The sequence below is a fragment of the Aethalodelphis obliquidens genome, unplaced genomic scaffold (assembly GCF_003676395.1).
Source record: "Aethalodelphis obliquidens isolate GAN/ISIS:26980383/991018 unplaced genomic scaffold, ASM367639v1 scaffold3, whole genome shotgun sequence".
Lineage (NCBI taxonomy): Eukaryota > Metazoa > Chordata > Mammalia > Artiodactyla > Delphinidae > Aethalodelphis > Aethalodelphis obliquidens.
This window is the reverse complement of record NW_020837947.1, coordinates 38,325,441-38,351,212: the sequence shown is the minus strand read 5'-3', so window position 1 is coordinate 38,351,212 and position 25,772 is coordinate 38,325,441. Positions and strand designations below refer to the sequence as shown.

The following is a 25,772-nucleotide window of genomic DNA, read 5'->3' as shown; positions in this document are numbered from 1 at the left end:
TGAAACTAAGACCTCTCGACCAGCAAAACAAAAGATCACAGGAACGGGAAGCAAAATTTTGCTAGCGGATTGCTAGGGATAATACTGAGGGGTGTCACTCCCATTTCCAACCCTTGATTCCTGGACCCATGAATCCTGGCTATGGGAGACAGAGTATCACATATTGGATGCTGATTTATAGTATTTATAAGCTCTTTTCAGAGCCTGGGCACATACTGCCACCTCGCTAGCACTGTAACTGAGTCTTCAAAGGGGGCTGTCCTGATAGGCAGGGGGTCGGAGTCCGAGTTGAACAGCAAAGGTCACTGTTCTATCATGCTTTCTGCTTCAGGATGATGGAGAAAATTGTAATACCAGTGAATGAGCGTTGTCGGACTTCATTTGCTGTGAAGTGAACTCCTTGATCAGAAACAATGTTGTGTGGAATACCATGACGGTGGATGAGGCATTCTGTAAATCCACAGATGGTAGTTTTGGCAGAAATACTGCTTGCAGGGAAAGCAGCTCTATGTCCAGGGTGTCTATTGTAGTAGGAACAAAGCACCACCCTATCCATGATGGAAGCAGTCCAGTAAAATAAACCTGCCACCAGATAGCTGGCTGATCATCCCATGGAATGATGCCATATTAGGAACTCAGTGTTGTATTTGCCACTGAAAGGTTGGGCACTTAGCAGTGGCTGTAGCCAGGCTAGCCTTGGTGAGTGCAATTCCATGTTGCTGAGCCCGTGTATAATTTTTACCTCTGCCATAATGGTCACTGTTCATGAACCCATTGGGCAATGACAGTAGTGGCTGGGAAAAGAGGCACAGATCCACAAAATAGGTCATCCTGTCCATTTGATTATTAAAATCCTCATCTGCTGAGGTCACCCTTTGGTGGGCATTCATATGGGACATAAATATCTTCAGATTCTTTGCCCATTCACAGGGCATATACTTCTTCCCCAAATTTCTTTGTATCAATTATCTGATCATTTTCTTTCCAAATTGCTGACCATCCAGTCAAACCATTGGCCACAGCCTATGAGTTCGCACAGTTTTATACCTCTGGCCATTTCTCCTTCCAAGCAATAGGAACATCTAGCAGTTCTGTTCCCTGGGAGGATTTCCCTTCACCATCGTCCTTCAGAGATGTATTAGGAAGGGGCTGTCGTGTAATAGCTGTTCATTTTCAGTTGGTGCCCGCATATCATACACACCATTTGTAAACCAGGCCCACATTTTCTATTCCTCAGTCAACAGGTTTTAGGGAACTCCCCATGAGGCAAAAGTATGGACTGGTAGAGGATAGGTAGTGTAGCAGGAGTAGGGCCCATGGGCATTTGGACAACTTCCTCATGTGATTTACTTATGCCTTCAGGGCCTGCTTGAGCTCAGTCTCATATGTACCTCTTCCAGTTGATATTGGCATGCTGCTGTGCACTCCCAGCTTTATAGCTTGGTGGATCAGACAGTAGCCAGTTCGTGATGGGCAGCTCAGGTGTCATGGTAATTTGGTGGCCCATGATTAGACATTCATTTTCTACTCAGGCCCATGAGCAAGCCAAAATCTCAGAAAGAGAGTAGATACCTGCAGAGGAAGATAGGGCTTTGTTACAAAAGCCTCGGAGTTTGCATTATGATTCACCAATAGGGGCCTGCCAGATCTCCAAACAGCATCTCCGTCTGCCACTGGCACTCATAGGGAAAAGGCTAGGAGGAAGATCAACAATATGATTGTTTGGCAGTACAGCAGGTTCTCAAGGGGAGTTAGCCTCCCCTTCATTCAAGGGGTTCTTGGTCTGTAAACCAGGTCAAGACTAGGAACTGATGGAGACGTTTCCACTGTTCTGATGATTCAAGATAGACCTCTGTTCGGTAGTCCTAGAAAGCTTACGCTTATACAGATCAAGTAGCATTGATGAGCTTGCCCATCTATTTATTTTGTAGGGACACCGTGATCAAACCATAGGTCTCTCTCTGCAAGACAGACTATTCTAGTTACTGCTTTGGCTCTGCTGTCCATTGTAGTAACCACATCTGTCTTTGGTGATTAAGTGCTGCCACTTGACCCTGCCACCCTGGCACCCAACTTTCCCCACTGTATTTAGGGATCCCAGCTCAGTGGCAGCGATTCCCACTGTAATTTCTGACCTATAGAAAAGAGTGACCCCAGAGTTTTTCAGGGATGCTGGGGCTCTTCTCACAAATGTATTTCTTACAGTCATAGTTAAAAGTGTGTCCTTCGGACGCTCCTGGGGTAGGTCAGCAGGTTTTACATGATAAAGCTATTTTAACATTTATTCTACAGTATACCAAGGCAGTCAGTTCTGGCATTTTGATTTCATTTAATGTTGGCCCATGTCTCAACCAACCAAACAAAATGCTAGACCCCTTTCTAGCCCCTGGAGCTAAAACATTGAATCCGGAATCTGTTTAGTGAGCCCATATCAATAAATTCATTCTGATTTAACTTTATGTTCTTCCACAATTATCCAACACACTTCATATCCATTCATTCATGCACATATTCCCCAGATTTCTATCTGGGGAGTAAATTGGAAAAATCATGCATTTCTTTTGGTGCGTAGCACACTTCCACATGGGTCACACTGTGTAACTCACCCTTTGAAGCCTGCTGGAACATGAGTCTACTTATAAATCTAGAAGCAAAGAGGGGTGGCAAGGATAAATCCTGAGGAGAATCAGCAGTGTCTTGCAAGGCAGATAACCTCAGGAGAGACTATTACAGGTTCATCAAGACAAAGCAGGGGTTAACTGCTTCAGGCAGAGGTGGAGGGTGGCTTTTGTTGGCAAATGACTCAGCAGAATTTAGGGTTTTGAAATCCTCAGTTTCCCTGGGATTTCCCAGATGTATCTATTTCAATTTTCAGGATCCTATTCCTTCTCAATCAGTGCCCTCACTTTAATAATGATGTTCTGCAAGGTTGGGAATTCAATTTGTATTGTCATTCAGCAATTTACACCTTGAAATTCTGGGTTTGAAATCTCAACCCTACAGCTACAGGAGATAAGGGTTTTTCCTTCTGGGCAGACATAGATACTTTCCGGTCATTTATACAGAGCTTGAACTAGGAATTTCAAGCCTTGAGTGTGTCCTTTTCTTTCCCTTTTCTACAGCATGGTTTGGAGCAACCAACCAAGAAAGAGATGATATGATTATGGTTTATGTGATTATGGAGGCTGGTTAGGCAAGTCCAAAAGTCAGGTTGGCAGGCTGGGAACTCTCTGGCAGGAACTGAAGCCATGGCCTACAGGTATAGAATTTCTTCTCCCCCTATTTTGGCCTTTCCATTGATTGGATCAGGCCCAACCAGATTAATTGAGGATAATCTCCTTAATTTAAATCAGCTGATTATAGATGTTCCTTCTAGATTAGTGTTTGCTTGAATAACTGGGGACTATAGCCAAGTTGGCCCATAAAACTGACCGTTCCAGTAGTCCAATTTTATTCTTGATTACTCATAGTCATCCCACGTATAGGCAGATGTAAAGGATGTATATGCAAAGATTATGGCTAATTACCCAAGCACAGGCTCTAAAACTTGGTAAAACTTGGTTTCTTGAAAAGGCTCTAAAACTTGGTGTCTTGAAAAACTTCTAGATGATAGTTTGTTCTTTAGTCATTTATTTCTCCTTAAAAATAGAATGAAGTGTTGCAGCTACAATATGCTCTTTGGTGGCACGATGTGATTCATTTATTTTGCAAAAAGAGCTGTAGTGGCTTTTTCTCAACAGATTTTCTCACCCTCCCAAAAATCATCTTATTTGTGGTCTGTGGCTGTTATTATCTTTGAATTAACACACTGTTAAAACATCCATAATAGAGAGGGTCAGCCTTGATCTTTGGGACTGGACCAGTAAGTTTTTCTATTGTGTTCATTCATTGTTGCCTACTGAGGGACTGATTCTGCTAACAGGTTCAGAATTTAGTTTTGTTCAACTAAGAATTTTAGAATTTGAAAATTCAGAAAGCTGTTCCCTGGATAGCTGAGCATTCTCAGTATGTTGTTTTAAAATGTACTTTTAGAAAAAAGTTAAGTCGGCATGTAACTAAAATATCTCTGCTGAGGGAAAGGGGCACATTCCTGAGTGAATATTTGGTTGCTAATCACATAACAAGGTGACAGGGCTTCCTGGATTGATTGCTCCAGGTGGCTACAACCTTCAGCCAAGCTCATGTGACTTGTTTATTTGGAATAATGGTGTGTGTTGGGCCATCTTCTTATGTATGCTCTAGTGGCCAAGAGGCAAGATATTAATTGCTTTGACAAGATTTCAGGTGCAATCTATGGCTGTGACAGAGATTTTTGTGAGAAACCTCTGGGGCAGTTTACCTGGTGCTTTATAATTCAGACCAGTGGTGGTGGGGAGAGTGGAGGAGGAGGAATCTGATTCCAGAACATGTACTTCTCTCCTCTATATTAACGCCCCACATTCTATTTAGTACAATTAAATGAAACTCAATGAAAGGATTGTTTGAAGAAAAAAAAAGAATTGGGGGGGTGTCTTCCTGGAAGTGATCAGCCACCCCCTCCCTCTTCCCTGTCTCCATCGGTCATAAGCAGAACATCACGTCTGATTTGATTTGATTTATTTTATTTTATTAAACATCTTTATTGGAGTATAATTGCTCTACAATGTTGTGTTAGTTTCTGCTGTATAACAAAGTGAATCAGCTATACGTATACATATATCCCCATATCCCCTCCCTCTTGTGTCTCCTTCCCACCCTCTCTATCCCACCCCTCTACGTGGTCACAGAGCACCCAGCTGATCTCCCTGTGCTATGCTGCTGCTTCCCACTAGCTATCTATTTTACGTTTGGTAGTGTATATATGTCCATGCCACTGTCTCAGTTCGTCCCAGCTTACCCTTCCCGTGTCCTCAAGTCCATTCTCTACGTCTGCTGCGTCTTTATTCCTGTCCTGCCCCTAGGTTTGTCAGAACCATTTTTTTTTTTTTAGATTCCATATTTATGTGTTAGCATACGTTATTTGTTTTTCTTTTTCTGACTTACTTCACTCTGTATGACAGACTCTAAGTCCATCCACCTCATTACAGATAACTCAATTTCGTTTCTTTTTATGGCTGAGTTATATTCCATTGTATATATGTACCACATCTTCTTTATCCATTCATCTGTCGATAGACACTTAGGTTGCTTCCATGTCCTGGTTATTGTAAATAGAGATGAACATTGTGGTACATGACTCTTTCTGAATTATGGTTTTCTCATCACCTCTGATTTTAGACCAGATAATCTTAGGGCTTGAGGCCAAGTTAATTCCATCTGTCTCCTCTCCAGTCTTTCTCAAGCTCTCGTCAGATATTCTGCTCCAGCAGTGTGATGTAGTATAAAGAAGTTGAGCTTTGGAGTCAGTTAGACCAAGGTTTGGGTTCTTACTACCTTAAGAGGTTAGTAGCATTTTCTAAACCTTGGTTTCCTCATAAAGAAAGTGCAGATAATTCAGAGCATTATGTTGGAATAAGATCATGTGTAGGAAAACTGCCTAGTACAGGGTAGGCACTTAAAATGTATTTTCCTTGCTTTTCCCCACCCCTGACTTCCTGAACATAGAATTATGTACAAAAATAGCACTTAGGGTGGAGATGAGAGTTCTCATTCCTGCCATTTCCTCCAGTACTTCATCTGTGGCTCCATAATTTACATTCTAAGGGCAAACCCATGCTAGTTACCGTTTACCTCTAGTATATTGTTTGTATTAATAGGCTTTTCTTGAAAGTCTGCTATGTTCAGGGTTTTGAACCAAGGCTAAGGAGAAGCATAAATACCAATTGGCATTATTGTGCGATTGTAGATTTCAAGAATGTAACCGACATTTTGGTAGTCTAGCCTCAAACTCTAAAGTCAGATGTAAGCCTTGTTCCCAGTCCTTGTTACATTTTTCTGTATTGATTTACTTATAACCTGTTGGAATATATTATACTATCTTTTTATTTCTTTTTAATTCCATACCCTCTCACAATGCTAGTTTTGGGAAGGGAAATTTTGATATCTTCTAAACACTTTGGATTTATTGGTATCATGTACAAGAAAACTATGGCTTGGCTCAGTTCACCTTTTTGATTATACTGCTAATATAGTTAAAAATTTAAATTATTTTTGGCCTTCATATTTTCCTTCCTACATTTCAGCTTCTATCCAGGGATTTTTAATTCTTATACTTAAGTACCATATATATAGTCTGTTTATCATCATGAGTATTCATTCATTCAGTAAAAATATATTGAGGGCCTAGTAGGGCCTGAGGATATGAAACAAAAATAGAAATGGTATCTGCCTTCATGGAGGTAACAGTCTAGTAGAGAAGACAGACATAAATAAACATACAAATATATAGCTACTAATTGTGATGAATATTATGGAAAGAAATGTAGATGGCTAGAGAGAATACACTTAATAGTACTAAAAAAAGTAACTTAATTTAAAAAAAGCAACTTAGATAGCCTATATAAAGAAGTTCAGGGCTTCCCTGGTGCCGCAGTGGTTGAGAGTCCGCCTGCCAATGCAGGGGACACGGGTTCGTGCCCCGGTCCGAGAAGATCCCACATGCCGCGGAGTGGCTGGGCCCTGGCCGCTGGGCCCTGGCCGCTGGGCCTGCGCATCCGGAGCCTGTGCTCCGCAACGGGAGAGGCCACAACAGTGAGAGGCCCGCGTACCGCAAAAAAAAAGAAATTCATAGGAAAACAGTCATTTTACATTTTATTCTTCTATCTTTAAAACACTGAAAAAGAAAGAATTATTTATGTTCTGTCCAGCTGTAGGGCTTTGAAATTTACTTAAGAAGGTGCTTGAAATTGCAAAATTTGAGCCCAATGACAATAGTAGTATTATAACATAGCATTTTTTTCTACGGTGTTAGTAATTAATTTTCATGTTATTATGAGTTTTGTTTGCCTGGATGTACAATATTCTTAGGAGAGATTTTTTTTTTCTTTCTAACTAGGAATATTCTGGCTTAGCCTATGCAAATGCTTGTAACGAAAAAGTCGGTCATTGAGCTGTTACGTATGCCAGCAGAGTCTGACTAGGGTAATGTTTATCTCCATTAAATAACAGATCTGGTAAATCTTTTACATAAAAGAATATTGTGTTGTAGACATGTTGTAGACAACTTTAAATACTCTTTTAAAGAATAGTAACAATAGCATAAATCTCATTTTTGTTTTAGGTAAGCTGAACACTAAGACTTTAAGCATAAATAATTGGAAAGAATCAGTTCATAGGGAATTAAATAAAAATTTTGTTTACTTAAATAGATTTTAAATATAGTACTTGAATTTGAGAAAAATAGATTTTGCCTAACAATTGTGGTAAGGACTAGCTCCTATAACATCAGGAAAAGCTTTTTAGTCAAACTGATTTATCTGTGCTGAGATTTGTCTCTGTGTGTGTCACCTGGCTGGTTCTCACGTCTCTGACTCTGACATCATAGTGCAGCAGCAGGACCACGGAGTTACAGCTTTACACATGCAGTCAGCCAGCGTGAAGCCCAGCTGGGGGAGCTGAAGGGGCAAAGAGGTTGAAGGAGGAGTTGGGACTCCTGGGAGTAGAAGAGATGGGAGACAAGGCCATTCCTGAATTGTAGGTGTGGTACTGAGGGTGTAGAGGCAGAACTGGCAGGTAGGTGAAAGTAAATCACTGTATCCATGAAGACAAGGTCACCAGTAATCCTTATATTTGCTCCACGGCTCACTTGGTATATTTGCCACGTACAGCTCCATCTGGTTCATCTCCTCAGAGAGGCTATCTCTCCGTCTAATTAAGATTGTCCTGAATTCTAATTATTCTCTAACAACCTATTTTCCCCCTTCATAACCCTCATCAAAACTGTAAATTATGGGTTTGATTATTTACATGTTCTGTAATCTCCTTTGTTTTTAGCATCTTGTCTTTCTTGTGTAGGTTACCCTCTACTAGCTTCTAGTTGCTCAATACATAACTGTTAAATGAATTACGATCAAAACTTTCAATTGGTTGCTTTTGGCTTTAACCTTTATTCAGTAGAACTTGAGTCAGAAAGAGAAAGACAAATACCATATGATATCACTTATATGTGGAATCTAAACTATGACACAAATGAACTTATCTACAAAACAGAAACAGACTCACAGATGTAGAGAACAGACTGTGGTTGCCAAGGGGGAGGGTGGAGGGAGGGATCGGGAGTTTGAGTTTAGCAGATGCAAACTATTAAAAATAAAATAAAATAAATTGCTGCTCTTGGCTATTTATTTGGATCTCTCATGAACATAACCAAAATGCTCAGAAATGTCCATGTTTTTTTCAGAGTGGTTATTCAGGCGGCTTGCAATAGATGTTGGTGATTGCTTACACCAAAAATGCAACTATTCATCCTAATTTAGTATCATGATTTATGTTCGTTTTATTAATTGCTTTTTATTGATACCTACTACTGATTTAAAATGATATTTTGGGGTTAATTTAGCTTTAGTCTTGAGAGTAATATGTAGACTTGGTAATGAGGAGAATTTATGAGTGAATGATTATAGAGCAGTTTGGCTTGTCTCTGGTTTTGGAGACATCTACATGCTGCTTCCTTTTTCATCGTTGTTAATGAAGAGCTGCTTGGGATCTTCCTTACATTGATGTTTCCAGTGAACTCTATTGATATTTACTGAGCTCTTTTTCAGCTGTGTGTTTCTTAGCTTTGAAAGATTAGGGAGTAATTCAACTTAAACACTGGCTTTCAGCCACATCTCAATGTACTCATACAGTCAGTAAAAGTTCTCTCAGCCCCGCTTCACTATGAACAATGCAGCTCTTGCTAGAGCAATTAAGGAACATAACTAAAGATAAGGGCTTGTCAAATATCGAATATGTGGTGGTGTGTATGCTAACCTTAAAGAAATACTCCGAATTCTAAATGTCTGCTATTGTCCTGAATCTCTGAATTAAGTTCTTTACATCATGTTGACTAAGATATACATTAGAATTATATTTACTAATCTTCCATGCAAATTTCAAAGAAAAATCTTCCTGGAACCTTGGTTTGTTAATTAGGAATAATTAGGAATATTATGTACTTTTAATCTTTTGCAGGTCTAAATGTTTTTGGAATAGGTTGGTTTTGTCCTAGTTCTGGAATAATTAGTAGGAAATACTAAATATAACTTATATTTGCAGAAGTGGTTTGGGTGAAGTCATTTATATTATGCCTTGACAACACCTGCACATATGGGCACTGGATTAGTTACTATATAATTATGATAATTGAATGGTCCTTATTAAATTATGTCAGATTCGAATTAACATTCAGAAAAGTAATGATATATAGAAGTTTTAGTTACATATTACTCTGAAATAGAGTAGGAAATGTATTGGCTTAGGTTGCCTAGTGATTTAAGATTATGACTTAAATCCCTTCAAGTGCAATAAAACCGGTTGTCTGACTTTGAACTTCTCACTAATTGCCTTCATTCATTTATACACTCATTTTTCCTTTTTTTCAAGCTAGCAATTATTGCTCTCATTATGATGTAATTTGCACATCACTGTAGAAGTTTAACAAGGTTGGAATTCAAGCTTGACTTTTCCTTAGTTCTACTAAGGACCCTTTCTGTGCAGAACTCTTCCTAAATTAAGGCCAGGGGAGAGCTTCGTGTTCTTGTCAAGAGCATATCTGACTCTGGACCAGCACTGGCTGCTACATCTTCTTACCTTAAATCTGAACCAGGGTTCGCTGAAGGCAAAACGTGGAGGAAATACGATCTTTTCAATAGGGAAGTTCTCAGCATTTGTTTTAATTGTGCCTTTGCCTCTGTACTGCATCACAAAGCAGACAAAGATGTATTGTGATCTCAGAGAAGTTGTGAGAAATAGTGAGATATTCCTAGGAATGGATTTGGTCGACTTTGGATGTGATAAAACATGAAAAATGTAAAACTATAAGGCATTAACATTACTAAAGACAAATGGAAGAGTTTATATTCCATGAGAAGGAGTGAAAACAACGTAGGTAACCATTAATGGTTTTGTTATCCAGGAAGTATTCTGGGTTCTCTATTGAAAAGAATCCCAGTGATATATGCCCCTTCTGTCTTTATCGCTTTGATGTGTCATTGAAGTCACAGTGGTAAGGCTTGTAGAGAAGAGGCTGCTTTTTGGGAGAGTTCAAGAATGGGTTAGTTCTCGTTGTCAAAGCTCTAGGAAAATCTTTATTCCCAGAAAATGAGAAGTACCAGTAATAATTGGATAGTGTGTTTGGATTGAACTCAAACCTGAGTTTGAATCTTGACCCTGGCACTACCCAAGCCTGTGGCTTGGGTAGTCTCTCCCAGCCTGTTTTCTCAATGAGGATAAACATACCTATCTTGAGAATCTCAGGAGAACTCTGATAATAATACATGTTATTTGCCTAGAGTATTTCAGTTTCTCAGTGGAAGATATTTTTATTATATGTTTATGCCTTGTCCAGGGTCCCACCAAAAGCAGGATGTAAGACAAAGTTTTTGGGGAAGACCATAACTATCTTTCTTCTTTGGCTTATTACTCAAAAAGGGCCATAATAAAAACAAGCCTAATAATTGGAAATAATTGAGGGGAAACAAGAAAAACATATTCTGTGTGCTCATCTGTAAATTGGGGATAGTTGTATCTGATTTATAAGATTGTTGTGAGGATTAGATGAGTTAACATATGTGAAGGCTTAAAATCATGGTACACAGGAATGGCTCAACAGTATTATTATTATTATTATCTCATTGCTAGTATTGTTGTTGTTACTATAGAATAAAAATTAAGCTCAGGCTCTATAGTTAGGGAGAACTGTGTTTAAATCCCTAAACTTTCTAAATGGGCAACCTTAACCTTGGGTATTAACTTAGCCTCTCTGAACTTAGTCTCATCTATAAAATGGAGATGATAGTGGTTCTTCTCTGGTAGGGCTGTTTGAGAATAAAAAGCAAGAAAATAGAGAGTTTAGCATAGTTCCTGGCACATTTGAAGCACTTGGTAATGTTAGATTTTATATTAACAGTGACAGCTATTCATTTATTTAGCATTCATTTGACAAATCCTTATTAAGCACCTACTTACTATTTGCCAGGCATTCTTCTAGACACTGGGGATATAGTGTTATATACAACAGAATCATAGCCTAATGGAACTAACATTTTATAATATTAAACAGTAGGCTTGAATTATTTAATATTTTTAATCAAAGCAATTTTTTTCATAAGGAACAAAAACTAGACTTTACCAAATAGAAATCATATGGACTTTTTAAGTGAATAAAGATGTTTTTATTTTCATATCATTTACACGAAAATGGGTGTTTCTGAATACTTTAAAATAATTTGTTTTCTTGAAAAGTTTGAAGATCTCTACTTCTCATTAGAATTTTATTTACTCTATTAATTTACATAATAAAATTAATAAGTCTTTATATACATACATAAAATATACTTGAATGTATTTAAAATTTTCTAGATATAGAGTTAGTACATAGTTTCAAAATTGTTGGCGTCAGGGGTATTCAGCCCTTACCATGCTTTTTCCCTCAGAGATGATGCAAAATTTAATTATGCTTTTAAAAAACATTGTGAATGATGAATCTATTGATAAGTCAAACTAAGTGTGAACTCATTATGCAAGACCATTTTGCTGTTATGTGATTTATTTATAGATACTTGACTTATTTTTTTCCACACAATCACTGAGTAAGTTTTAACTTAGTAAAGGAGAATACTATTCTGTCACCCTGAAGGCTCATGGTAAGAATTTCACTGTTTGAAAGGAGATATATTCTTAACTAGCATTTAAAATTGTAATTTGGTAAACTTTCAGTCTCAGACTTTTCTGGGGTTATGTTGTCTCTGTGAATAGCATTGACTTAATGAAGTAGCAAGAGGGGAATTTGTAAATGCAGAAATGAAGTAATTTGAAAATCTATTAGCTGAGAGAATTGTGCTCATGCTATCTTTCGAGGACACAAAGGAAAACAGTAAAAAAACAAGAACCAAGAACCTTGTATAAAAAGAGACCTAGAGAATGACAGTCAACAATAGAAAGACCTGCACAAAAGAAAATAAAAAGTGAAAACATTTATCCTGAGCTGCATGATATTAAAATGTCCTGAAAGAGCATGAAAATGAATTATCTACTTTAGTTTGCCTTTACAAATGTCAAACACGTTTCTGGGTGAATGAGAAGGCTAAGCACTGAATCATTAGCGGTTGTTTTCTGAACACAGCAGAACCTGTAGGATTCTGGCATGCATAAGAAAGCCCCTTAAAACACGGTGGGTTTATCATACTTGTGTGCATTTTTCATTGTTGTTGACAACATAGTCAAGAGCAAAGAAACCCATGTTGCGTTATGCATTGAAAGACAAGATGATGTAAAAATAAAACACTGGGGAGAATTCAGAAGACCTGGGTTCTAATTCTTTCTCTATTCTTCATCTTGGCAACTTATTCAGGACCTCAGTATATAGGGCCTCAGTTCTGAAATTAGAGGACTGAGATTAAAGAGTTAAATATATTCTTCTCTAAGGCTCCTGCCAACTCTAGCATTCTGTAGCTCTGTATTCTGCTGTTCTCTTACAAGCTAAACTGTAGACACAGTAGCATCCTCCTTGCTTAGACTTCATGGCCAAAAGAGCTTACTCTATGTTTAGAATGCTAATCACTGGAAAGCATAAAAGACATGAATATCTTGGAATTAAATAAGCACATGGTTACTTACACTAGAAAGTTCCTGTTCCACTAAGCAGATATTCTTGATCAGAATAAGACGAGGCAACACCCTCCCCATGCCGTTTTATAGTCTAAAGGATGATTGTGTATGTTAGTTATTAAGTGACCAAAGAGAACATGCTTTCATATGGAAACTTGTGACTTCTTCAGGAAAGCAGATTTGGAACTGAATTATAAATAAAAGAGAAAATCTCAGTGATTGACATATTCCCGCATTCGATATTATTACCATTCATCTAAAAAAACCATTTACTAAACCTTTCTATATACAAAACATTTATATTTGCAGATTGACTATTCATACTTAGACATTTCTCACTATTTTAGAAGAATAATCAAAAGATAGAACATATACAAGATAAGTAAAATGTAACAAACTGGCATCCTAATCCTACATTCTGTGTTTAGAAAAAAGAAAACAAGCTCAAGTTGGGATCTATAATCAATGTGTTTTTCAAAATGCTTTTAGGAATAAATGGCTCTATGGATAAACATGATTGGCATACTGTACGTTAATCCCCTTTCAGATATTGACACTGAACATTAACATCCTCTGAGAATGTTTTGTGGTAAATTTACTTTAAACAAATCTTTACTGACGTATAATTCACATACCACAAAAGTCTTCCATTTAAAGTATACAATTCAATGATTTCTAGTATGTTCATTCACAGTCACCACAGTCACCTTTAGATCGTCTTCATAACTACAAGAGAAACCTGAAAACCTTTAGCTGTGACTCCTCAATTCACTGAAAACCACTCCCCCTCCAGCTCTAGGAAACCACAAATCTAATTAGTCTCTATAAATTTGTATGTATTGGACATTCTATGTAAATAGAACCATACATGTGTTTTCCTTCATACAGTGTAATGTTACCAAGCATCATCAGTGATTTAGTACTTCATTCCTTTATTGCCAAATAATACTATGTTGTAAGGATAAACCACTTTGTTTATACACTCATCAATTGATGATCATTTGGGTTGTTTCCTCTTTTTGGCTATTATGAAGGACATTGCTATGAAGCAATATTAAATGTTACTCCCATGAAAGTTTTTATGTGGATATATGCTTTCATTAGTCATTGGTATAAACCTAGGAGTAAAATAGCTGGGTCATATAGTAACTCTGTTTAACAATTTGAAGAATTGGAAAGCTATTTTCCAATGAAGCTGCACCATTTTATATTCTAACCAGCATTGAAGGAGGCTTTCAGTTTCTCCACATCCTTGTCAACACTTGTCATTGACCATCTTTTTTATTATAGCCATCCTGGTGGGTGTGAAGTGGTATTTCATTGTGGTTTTAATTTGCATCTTTTAATGGCTAATGATGTTGCACATCTTTTCATGTCCTTATTGGCCATTTGAATAGCTTCTTTGGAGAAATGTCTCCTAATATCCGTTGCCCATTTTCTAAATTGGGTTATTTTTTATTAATTTAGTTGTAATAACTCTTATTTATATACTCTAGATACAAGTCACTTATCAGATAAGTGATTGGCAAATAGTTTCTCCACTTCTGTGGGTAACTTTTCACTTTTTGATGGTGTCTTTTAATGCACAAAAGTTTTTAATTTTGGTGAAGTTTAATTTATATTTTTTGTCATTTGTGCGTTTGGTGTCATATCTAAGAAACTGTTGCCTAAACCAAGGTTACGAAGCTTTACTCTTATTTTTCTTTTAAAAGTTTTACAGTTTTAGCTCTTACGTTTAGATTTGTGGTCCGTTTTCAGTTAATTCTTGTGTGTGGTATGAGGTATGGGTCCAGCTTCATTCTTTTGCATCTGATATCCAGTTGTCCCGACACCATTTGTTGAAAAGACTTATTCTTTCCCCCATTGAATTATCTTGGCACTTTTGCTGAAAATCAGTTGACAATAATCTATGCTCTTTTCCCTAGAGTCTCAATTCTGTTGCCTTAATCTACTTGTCTATCTTTATGTCAGTATCATATTATCTTGATTACAATAGCTTTGTAGTAAGTTTTAAAACAAGATGTGTGACTCCTCCAACTTTGTTCTTTTTCAAGGTTGTTTGGCCATTTTATGTTTTTTACATTCCAGTTGGATTTTAGAATCAATTTTCAAATTCTGAAAAAAAGCAAGCTGGGATTTTGATGGGGCTTGTGCTTGAATCTGTAGATCCATTTGGGGAGTATTGCCATCTTAACCATATTAGATCCAAACTCTATCTATAAAGTCTATCTTCCTTTCTTGAATGGACCCATTTCAAGGTGAAGGAACATCTCTAGTGACATTCTCCATAGCTCTTTTCTTGGCAGAACTCTGCTTAATATTAGAAGGCATTTTTTCACCTTTGTGGATTACACAAGACTGGGGAGGGCAGCATTTAGTAGAATTGATATTTATCTCAGACCAGATTGATGAACTATAATCAACAATGTGAAATTTGTAAGCCTTAGAAGTAAATATATTTAGGTTAAAAAATTTAACTTCTCAACAACAGTTTGGAAGAGGTTTTGTGTGTGTGTGTGTGTGTGTGTGTGTGTGTGTGTGTGTGTTACGCGGGCCTCTCACTGTTGTGGCCTCTCCCGTTGCAGAGCACAGGCTCCAGATGCACAGGCTCAGCGGCCATGGCTCACGGGCCCAGCCACTCCGCGGCATGTGGAATCTTCCCACACTGGGGCACGAACCCGTGTCCCCTGCATTGGCAGGCGGACTCTCAACCACTGCGCCACCAGGGAAGCCCTGGAAGAGGTTTTGAAAATAGCAAATTATGTATTGCATATATTTATTTTGGTTTGAGAAGAAAAGACTTAGGGCATGTGGCTGGCCTTTTAGGTATCTGAAATTCCACATATGGAAGGTGAAACAAAATGAAGCAAAAGAATAAGATGTCATAAGGGGATTGATTCAGTACTATGAGCATGCTCTGTACATTGTAAGAGGCTATTTTGATACACTTATTAAAGGATTATTTTTAAAATATCCTAATAATATTTGCTACTCTGAATAATGACCATCAAAAACTGCAGGAGGCTGAAAGATTAAAAAAGATACTGTCATGTCCAGTATCTTCTATTTACCAAACAGGAGAAATGGATTAGAACATTTTAGAACAATTCTTATCAACAAAATTTGTAAAGGATTTAATCTTTCTGTCCAGTTGCATATAGTCCAAGAGAGACTATGGCACTATGGGTACTTTTTGGAGTCGACCCATTTGGTAGCTGGCTTTATTTCTTTCTGGTTTAGAAACAGAAAGCAGAGGCCTGGAGGAATATCTCTTCCATAAGTAAAGTAGCAATTTTAGCTAACATTGAGATTACTAATAAGAAGAGTTGCTGATAATTACCAAATGATTTCTTTATAAAGTTGGTAGCATTATTAGTCTCATTTGTTAATGACTGAATTGAAGTTTAGAGATGGTATATAACTTGCTTACAGATATAAAGCTAGTTAATAGTGGAGCTAGCACGACTGAAGGCTGTCTGAGTCTAGCTGCTGTGTTTTACCACCTTCCAAGATAAAAGCTTACGCAAGATTATGAAGGTTTAGTTTAATGGCTTAATCTCTTAAGCATATTTCTTATTTCCCTTATTCTGATTGTACCATTTCTGTTGCACTTCCTTGGCTTTGAAAAACTTTATGGGAATAGGTAATGTAGTGATTCTGATACACCGATTTGTTCTTTTGAGTGTGTTGGAATTTCTAGGCATGAGTAAATATGGTGACAGCTTGATATCTGTTAATACCGGCAGGTCATGAGAAATCAGGAAGCACTAGACATGCAAGTTGTTAAGGGATATTTGGTTCATCTCAAGCCAGTTTTACGTATTTGTTAATCTAAGACCTGTTAGTCTGATCCTGATTTTGTTTATCCTCAGTTATCTACGCCCTTAGGGGTGCTTTGATTTGAGTAAAGTCTGAGTAAATGTGGCTTGAAAGGAGAGTTTATTAAGTCACTATGGTTCCCTAAGTCAACACACTTTATACCCGTGCCCTCTAGGAGCTGCTGATATTCTTTCACCATCCCCAGATGGATGCCCCAAAAGGGATGCTGTAACAGGGTACCACAAACTGGTACTTAAAACAACAGAAATGTATTATTTCACAGTGTTGACAGGACTACGCACTCTCCAAAGCCTCTAGGGGAGGATCCTTCATGGTTCCTTTTGGCAGCCACAGGTATTCCTAGGCTTGTAGATATATCACTCCAGTCTCTGCCTCCATCTTCACATGATGTTCTTCTTGTGTCTCTGTGTCTTCACATTTTCCCCCCCTCTTTTAAAAAAAATTTTATTGAAGTATCATTGATTTATTTACAATATTGTATAAGTTTCAGGTGTATAGCACAGTGATTCAGATATACATATATATATATTCTTTTTCAGATTCTTTTCCAATATAGATTATTACAGAGTAATGAGTAGAGTTCTCTGCACTATACAGTAGGTCCTTGTTGGTTATCTATTTTACATGTAGTAGTGTGTACATGTTAATCCCAGCCTCCCAATTTATCCCTCCGCCCACCTCCCTTTCCGTTTTCCCCCTCTTTTTATAAGGACACCAGTTATATTGGATTAAAGGCCTACCCTGCAATAGTATGACCTCATTTTAACTTGGTTACATCTACAAGTAAGATCACAGTCATAGGTACTGGGGTTTGGACTTCAACATTTCTTTTTGAGGGTCAAAATTCAACCCATAACACCAAATCTGGTACTTATAATACTGCTGGAGTGTGACTGACTGAGGTCAGTCCCTCAGAGCAATGAGAGGTGGATAGAATCACACTACTGAAAATAAGCTAGTCTCTTAGCATTTAGAATGATTGCTCTTTTCATCAGCTCCTTCACAAAATGGTTGTATTTTCATGATTATGTGGATTTTCTCATAAGGTCCACAAGATGATGTTATTTCAACTAGTGCAGCATGATATGACAACAGTAACACTGCAATGTGATGCAAATATCAACAACCACACAATCAGTAGACTAAGCAGATGATGTGCCTGAACTAGCTGTGACAATCAGCGAATGATTGATGTGTGATTGATGCTGCTGTTTAGCAGCAGCTGCTTCACTAAGAATTAGTTTTAGTGAATCACTGCTGCAGCTGCCATTTTTCTCTGAGCCAGATAAATCCTGACATGAACGAGGTGCTGGTATAGGAGGTGTAAATTCAGCTAGTAGTAAATGTCACTGACCTCAGTATGAGACATGTAGTCATTCTCAAATTCAAGGAACGGAAGGAAGGAGGTAATTTTGACATTAAATATATCTTTGTTGAGTTTTGTCTCTTTTTTTTGTCCTGTCCATAATCTTCTTGCCTTGAATTTAATGTCTTAAAGTGAAGCATATTTAAATAAGTTAATTCATCTTCTAAAAAACAAATTTAATGTAAAGAATTTAGTGTGTCAGCAACACTCTAGGGAAAAATACATCTTTGTAGAAAAGCATATTCAGACTTTCCTTTATTCTAATTTTGTACTTTAATGATGTCAGCAGTTTTTAAATTCAGCTGAGTGTTGGGCTCCAGTCATGAAGTGCATTCTATACAGCCTATCGTATTAGTCTGCTATAAATGTATCTCCAGTTCTAGACAGATCATGAATTAAGAAAGTGAAGGTTTTTTTTAGTTGACCCATATACCTGGATTTAAAAAAAAAAATCCTCAAATTGGTGACGTCGACAACAATGACAAAGAGAAACAAGACTGGGCTGCATCCCTTAGTAAAGGTAAATAGGAAAACCAGAAATGAGCATTTCAGTCTAAGCCTACTTATTGATGAGCTAAGTTTGAAATCTTGGTCGGTTTGCTCTTCAGAGAGAGTTCTTATAGATAGTGCCCAAGAGTCACTCTTCAAAAGACCCTTTAAGAATGAATTTATCTCAAAATGCTATTTCAGATTTTTTTAATGCTATTCTAAAATATGGAACTAACAATCTAATTTTTAGTTAGGTAGAAGCATCTAAATCTGCAGGATGTTAAATAGTTAGCAAAGATATATGCCTCAGAATAAGGCTTCTCTAATACATTTTTTCTACATGTGTTTTTCCTAGACTGTAGGAGAAAGAAATAGCCATGACTGAGAATATTAGGACAAAGTAGATTAAAAAGGGACCCCTTCGGCCCAGGAAATAACAGGGTCAAGACCACATAGGAATTCATACAGAGTTAGTTTTGAAAGGAAATGGAGGTCAGGAAGAGGAAAAAAAGTTGACTATAAACCAATTTTATTAATGAAAAAAATATCTAAATTTGAAATCTTCACAGACCTTTTCTGGTCCTTTGTTGGTCATAGGTTATTTAGAGGCAATGTGGTTTTAGATGAAGCTGAGTTTATATTCCTTTGCCCCCAGTAAAGTAATGGCCTGTGATCTTGTGCTACTCATTAACCTTCGACAGTGCAGTTTCTCCTTTGGTGCAAAGAACATCCTAATAATAATGACTATCGTTTATTAGGGCATTTATTCTAAGTACTTTTCAGACATTGTCTCATTTAATCTTTGTAACACTCTGTGAGGCAGAAGTTTTATTTTCAAATTATAAATAAGAAAATTTGTCCTGAAGTAGCCCAAGATATAGCTGTTATGTTCTAGAGCCAATCTGGCTCCAGAGTACATGTGCTTAGCATTATACTGTTTTTCGTGTTAGAATCTCTCCCAGCTTTAGCCTTCTCTGACCAAACTTTTATGATCGTCTGAATTTCTTTGTCTAGTGTTCTCAGCACTGACACTGCCTTTCAACCGGACTCGAAGGGTAACATTGCAGAAGCCCATAAAGCTCCCACAGGTTATCTGTGCAGATATGGAAACTGAAGTCCAAAGGGTTTACTATTAAGAGATCATTATGTCCATTTCCTAAGAGCATCTTGCCTTACCCCAGAGGGCACCAAATCTATTTCAAAAACAATTTTTTAAAATTGGGGATCTATGATGGTTTTTTTTGTACTCCTCCCCCATCTCCCACCTGTGTTACTCTAGGAGTCTGTCAAATCACTTTCCGGTAGTTTTGCCAGGTGACAGCACATTTAATGCTAGTCCTGAGCTGCCTTCAAGGACATTGCTGTGCTTTTTAAAAAAACAGATTGGGTTCCTTTGAACAGGTTACTGATCTTATCAAGGTGAGGATGGAGCATCTGGTGTTAAAATATAATGCTAATAGGATGACTCATCAAAACCACTTTGAAAAAAAATAGGTGGCATACCCAAAGTGACCTCTAAAGTAGGGTTCATCAGCTCTAGCTCTCCCATGTGTTTACTCTGTGCTGCTCCTGTGGGTTGACTTAGTCAAGCACCACTATCATTACTGAGTTCGTCTGACTTTGTGGATTCAAATCCTGACACTGCTTGGCACTGGCTTTGTTATAATCTTGGAATTCCTCAGGTATCCAATGGTATTAATGTTTACCTCTGAGGGCTTTTTTAAGGATTCCGTGAGAGAATGTTTAAGATGTAATTGGAAAATCACGGGCACTCAGCAGTTGTTTGCCCCCTTCCCTCCCAATGAGTTGGTATATCACTTTCATATATGAGTTTTCATTGGCTTTCTTTTGTGAGCATAAATATTTGAATACCAGATCTAAATCTGCTGGTGTGAACATCACAGCATTGGATGTAGTACTTAAAATTTTAACTGTTTTATTATTAACATAAAAATTACGTGTTAACTGTGATGCTTAACAGTTTTCTCTTTAGACCCAGGCATACCTATTAAAATACCGTAAGTCGTATGGAACACATGTGAGGCTTAGGAGTTGATTTTCTGCTGTTTAAAGATTATAATACAGGCAAGAAAGTAATATAGGCTAAGAAGTTTAATGTTGTTGGAGAAATTTAAAAGGTACTTCCTTTTTTTTTTTTTAAAAGCTACTTCCTTTATTAAAGCTTTATATAGAAACATTATGAAACAGTGGGTAGTTTAGAATAAATATGTGTCTGGTGCTTTTATGGTGTGGTTTTTATATGACACATGGTAAGACGGTGGAGAAAGGGGCTTTACTGAATGCTCAGAGTTGCTTTCAGATTTTGCGTTAAATGCCAGGAATTTTAGAACCACGTAAGCCACGCCTGAGGGGTTGGGCAGAACCGATGGGAGTGAGGCTAGGCAGTTGTCCACATTGAATTCTAAGCCCTATGAAGGGCAATCCTCCCTCCTGCCCAACCCGTGGAACACACACATACACTCTTCCCTGATACCATCTTCAAGGTAAGAAAAAAACTATTTTTTCCGCAAGCTAATTTGGTGATGTACAGCAACCTTTGTTTAGGTATTTTGCAACCATTTATAAGGGAGAGGTCATTTGGGGGCAGGCCCTCCCACTCTGATTTACTTGGAGGAATGAATAGTAATGTCTGGTCATTATGTAAAAAAAAAAAAAGAAACAAAAAGAGGGGCTGTGGAATCCCAAAATTCAAGCCAGTATTAAGAACTTGAGAAGACTGATTATGAAACTCAAGTATAATGCTAGAAACAACAAGGACAAAACTCTCCCCAAAACATTTTAAAGACCATGGATAATACAATCACTATGTGCAGAGGAAAAGATTACTAACAGACATCTCATCAAAGGAGAGGAAGGGAATATCAGTTTCTCATACATAGTGAATTAGTATGATTGGTTGCAATGAAAATGTAGTGGTAAAGAATCCTGGAGTTTTCCCGGATGTCTTTTGGGTGGCTGAAATGTACATTCTTCTGGCTAAAGTAGAGAGAAAATAATCTTAAGAAAAAGCTACGATGGTGAGCTTCATCAATGTGAAGTGGACAGTGGAATGAAAAAAAACAGAAATCTTTGATTTGACTCCTTCCTAAAAAATACCCTCTGGTTGGATGGCCGAGGCCAAGTGGGGAAGAAGGACTGTTAGAGGGCATGGTACCACAACAGTGCCTGAATATTTTGGAATACTGGTGACCTTTCAGTAATTGGAATGCATCTGGTAGGTGATACAGATTGCATTCCCAAGCTCTTGCTTCATATAAGTAGCAGTTGACTTTCATGTTGCCAAACTTAGATGAACTTTAAGGTTTAAATGTGCAATTTAGATCCACTACATCTTTGAAGGTAAATTAATAAAAGTTGGGGAGGAGCCTTCTGTTTCGTTTTGTCATTTCTACACTTGTAAACATCAGCCTCCTAGAAAGGAAAAGGGCAGTCGCAAAACACTTCTGCTTCCATTTTCCTTTTTTCCTTTCTCCTCATTGCTTCCTCTCTTATGAGAATGATAAAAGGAGAGAATAAGTATGTGTCGTTTGTTCTTTGCACTCTTGAAACTCTGGAGGTTTAAGTTGAAACTAAAGCATGATTGAGACCTGACCTGTTCAGAACTCTGATTAATGCTTTTCTATTTCAAGAAATGATTAATTTTTCATGATACCTTTAAACAGATTTAAGAAGTTTTGACCACATCACATTCCTTTTAAATTTGCTTGCCATCTAAGATCAAGGTTAATTCTATTATTCCATGTTTTCAATCATTACCCTTCTCTTTTTTAAGATAATAATGTTATTTTTTTTCCTTTTCTGATTACTGCTTCTTCTGTTGTCTCCTGTGAGAACACGCTATTATTCATTGACACACTCTGATCTCTTTTAGTCTGAGATTCTATCAATTCTCATCTTGTCAACTCTATATACTATACAAAATTGCTGAAATTTCCATTTTTAATTTTCTCCTCTTGTCTGAGTTCCAGGCCCATAGTTCCAGTTACTTACTCTGCTGTCCCCTTGGCAAGATTGCCAGCATCTAAACTTACTAGCTCTTCTTCTCATCTGTTATTTTGTTAGTGATTCTGTGATCCAGTTCCCTAAACGTAAAACCTTGCAGTTGTTTCAGCTCATTGCCCTCCTTCGTTCACCTTAGCCTATTACCACATTCCATGGATTTTTCCATTTTGAAATTTTTTTTTATTCATCTGAATTAGTTAAGATATCGGTTTGGCAGTTATAATAAAGTCCCCAAATAATAGTGGATTAAACACAATGGAGGTTTAGTTCTGTCTTATTACAGCCCAGGTAGATGGTACTGAGGTGGTATAATGGCTTAACCATGTTAGGGATACAGGCTCCTTCCATCTTGTTGCTTCGTCATCCCCAAAGTGGTTTCCTTGTTCACGTGGTGAATATCGCCACACAGATACAGTCCAGTTTTCAGAAAGGGGAAGAGAAGAGGGAGGGGCCACACTCCCCTCTCTTTTAGAGTATAACCTAGAACTGCGTACATCACTTCTGCTCATAGCTCATGTTTAAATGAGAAAATCCATTTGCATGGCCATATCTAGCAGCATGAGAGGCTTGGCAATGTGGTCCTTAGCTATGTACCCATCTAAACTTTCTATTTCTTAGAGAGGAAGGCGAGAAGAGCTATTGGGAGCCCAACTAGCAGTCTCTGCCACACCTTCCTTAATCCAATTTTACTGTCTTCCCCTTTGGTGGGCCTTTATTGCCAATGCCAAGATTACTTCTAGAGACTTGCAGCTGGATTTACTGTTTGCTTATTATCAACTCACCCATTCTTTATTTTCTTTTATGTATTTTTTAAATTTATTTTATTTTTTTTGTAGTACGCGGGCGTCTCACTGTTGTGGCCTCTCCCGTTGCGGAGCACACACTCCGGACGCGCAGGCTCAGCGGCCATGGCTCACGGGCCTAGTCGCTTCATGGCATGTGGGATCTTCCCGGACTGGGGCACGAACCCGTGTCCCCTGCATCGGCAGGCAGACTCTCAACCACTGTGCCACCAGGGAAGCCCCCATTCTTTATTTTAAAGAGCCACTTTTTTTTTTTTGTCTTGTTAAACCTCAGCTTAGAAGCATACAGCATAAAGTCTCTGTTTCAAAGTTCTTTATAATCTGGTCCTGTTTTACCTGCTTCTAATCTTTTTTCAACTTTCATTCTTTCTTCGTTTATCCAGTAAATATGTGTTGAGTGCCTACTCTGTGTCAGGCATAGAGTCATTTGTTTTCCTAAGCTAGTTCATTTGAGTTCTATGGATAGAAAACATCCTCATGAATGTCTGTGCTCTCTCATGTCACAGTGATTCATCTTTTGATGGTTGTTTTCATCTTTATAATGCTTGAGAGATTAAATGCGTCTTAAGGAGACAGCCTTTTAAAACTGGGTCTTGCAGTTGAAGTGGTCGATTTGCTTTTAGGAATCAGATGAAGTTCAACTGACATTTTGAATGTTCAGGTCTTTACACGTTTTAGAACTATGATTTGCCTTTAAAAACAAAAGTGGAAAATAATGCCCCTTGAAGCAGCTATAACTATATTTAGTAACTCATTGAAATTGTAAACTAGCTCAGTGCAACCATGGACTGAGTATTACCTCATGTAGTTCGCTAGATGCTTATTTGTTCTCAAACAACTTAACTTTATCTTGAGTCCTACAGACTGAGGTGTAAGGTCAATATTGCAGAGCACACCTTGACTGGGCTTTTCCTCCAAACAACATTTCCTTCTTCTACAATCCTAGGTATTATAGAGGCAGACATTTACTTAATACAACTAACCAGACACCATTTTTATGTTTGTACTTCATTTTTTCAAAGAAGTTCCCAGACCAGGTCCAGGGCTAGGGTGAGGTACGTGAGGCCAAGTTGTATAAGTGCAGAATAAGATCTTTATTTTAAAATTTGATGTTTTTCATCATAGATCTTTTGCACTAATTTTGATTTTTAAAAAACTATTGCTTTAACTATTATTTATCTTGATTTTTGAGGTTGCAGGACCCCCTGAAATCTTGTGTATGAAAGTGCACTGGATCCTTCTTCTTTATGCAGATTTTTGCATATTGACATGGCTGACTGCTTGAGTCATGAAAACTTTCAAGTTAGAAAATATATATTTCAAAGAAAAAAATAAGTATTCATCATTTTACCAAACTCTAGAAGCAAAAATACCTTAAATCTTACCAGATCATCCTTTAAAAATTTATATTTGCAAATGAGATCAGATAGGGAATGTGCAGGGAAGCCAGTTCATGAAGACAGGGCAGGGGCATCTAAAGGGAGTATAGCCAAGTGTCCAGGATTAATAATTTCAGCTACTTTATCTATTACATTGTCTTAAAATGGCCTCTCTTGTTCCATCTTCAGCTTGGTAGCCTTATCTCTAAAATGACAATGTTGTCAAGTAATTTTCAAACTGCACTCCTGGAGGGAGAGGAGAGGAGGAAGGAGAGAGAGTGGGTAGAGACTGAAGCTGCATTAGCCAGAGCCCTTCAGCTTATATCTGTCTTATATATTGGCCACCTGCTAAAGAGTTCATTTGGGAAAAAAAAATTTTTTTAATAGTTTGAAAATCACTGAACTAGCCGATATTCAAAATCTCTGCTAATTCACAACCCTGTGTGTGCATGTGTTTCTAATACGATGAATTTCTGCTGAACCACTCATATCTAGATCTGCTCCCCTTGCAAAGCCTATAATAGCCTTTGCTGAGACCATTGGCCTTCTCCCCTTGGGATTCTCTTAGCTAGTATATGTTATATGTATATTGCTGTTTAACTGTAGTTCCAAGAGATAATGGAGAGAGAATTAAATCTTGTGTAGGAGCAATGTCTTATAAATTCTGCATCCAATCTGGAAGTTCAGGAAGAACATAGTAGAACACCTAGTTATATTTACGGTATTCTTATCTTATTTTACATTTCTGTTAATGTATTTAACATACATGATAATGATAATATAACATATAAATTATAGTAGTCATTAGAAGAGTGATACTTATAATTTATAAAAATAAATATTCATAAATAAGAGATGGGTGCTCAAAACAACCTGTTGTTCTTGTTGTTAAGGGCATGCCACTGTTCTTAAAACCTTTTCAGGAATTACTTCTCTTTTGTTAGTAAAGTTTTTGATAATTGATAATTTAAAGGATAAGTAGAGACTCAGTCTCTTAATATTTAGCGTATTTGTGTTTAGCATATCCTCCATAAATCTGAATTTTGATGTATATGAGGAATCAAAAATTCAAGTGGATAGTATTTTTAAAGTCCATTGCATGAGTATATTTGAATGTAACATAAGCTGCAGCTGCAAAGAAGTGGA

The 25,772-nt window shown here is 37.5% G+C and overlaps 1 protein-coding gene across 5 annotated transcripts in view; it reads left to right on the top strand.

Annotated features, from left to right (window-relative positions):
* The window catches only part of PKIB (cAMP-dependent protein kinase inhibitor beta), a 102,397-nt gene that overhangs the window by 34,465 nt on the left and 42,160 nt on the right, over positions 1-25,772 (top strand). The gene's annotated exons all lie outside the window — the stretch shown is intronic.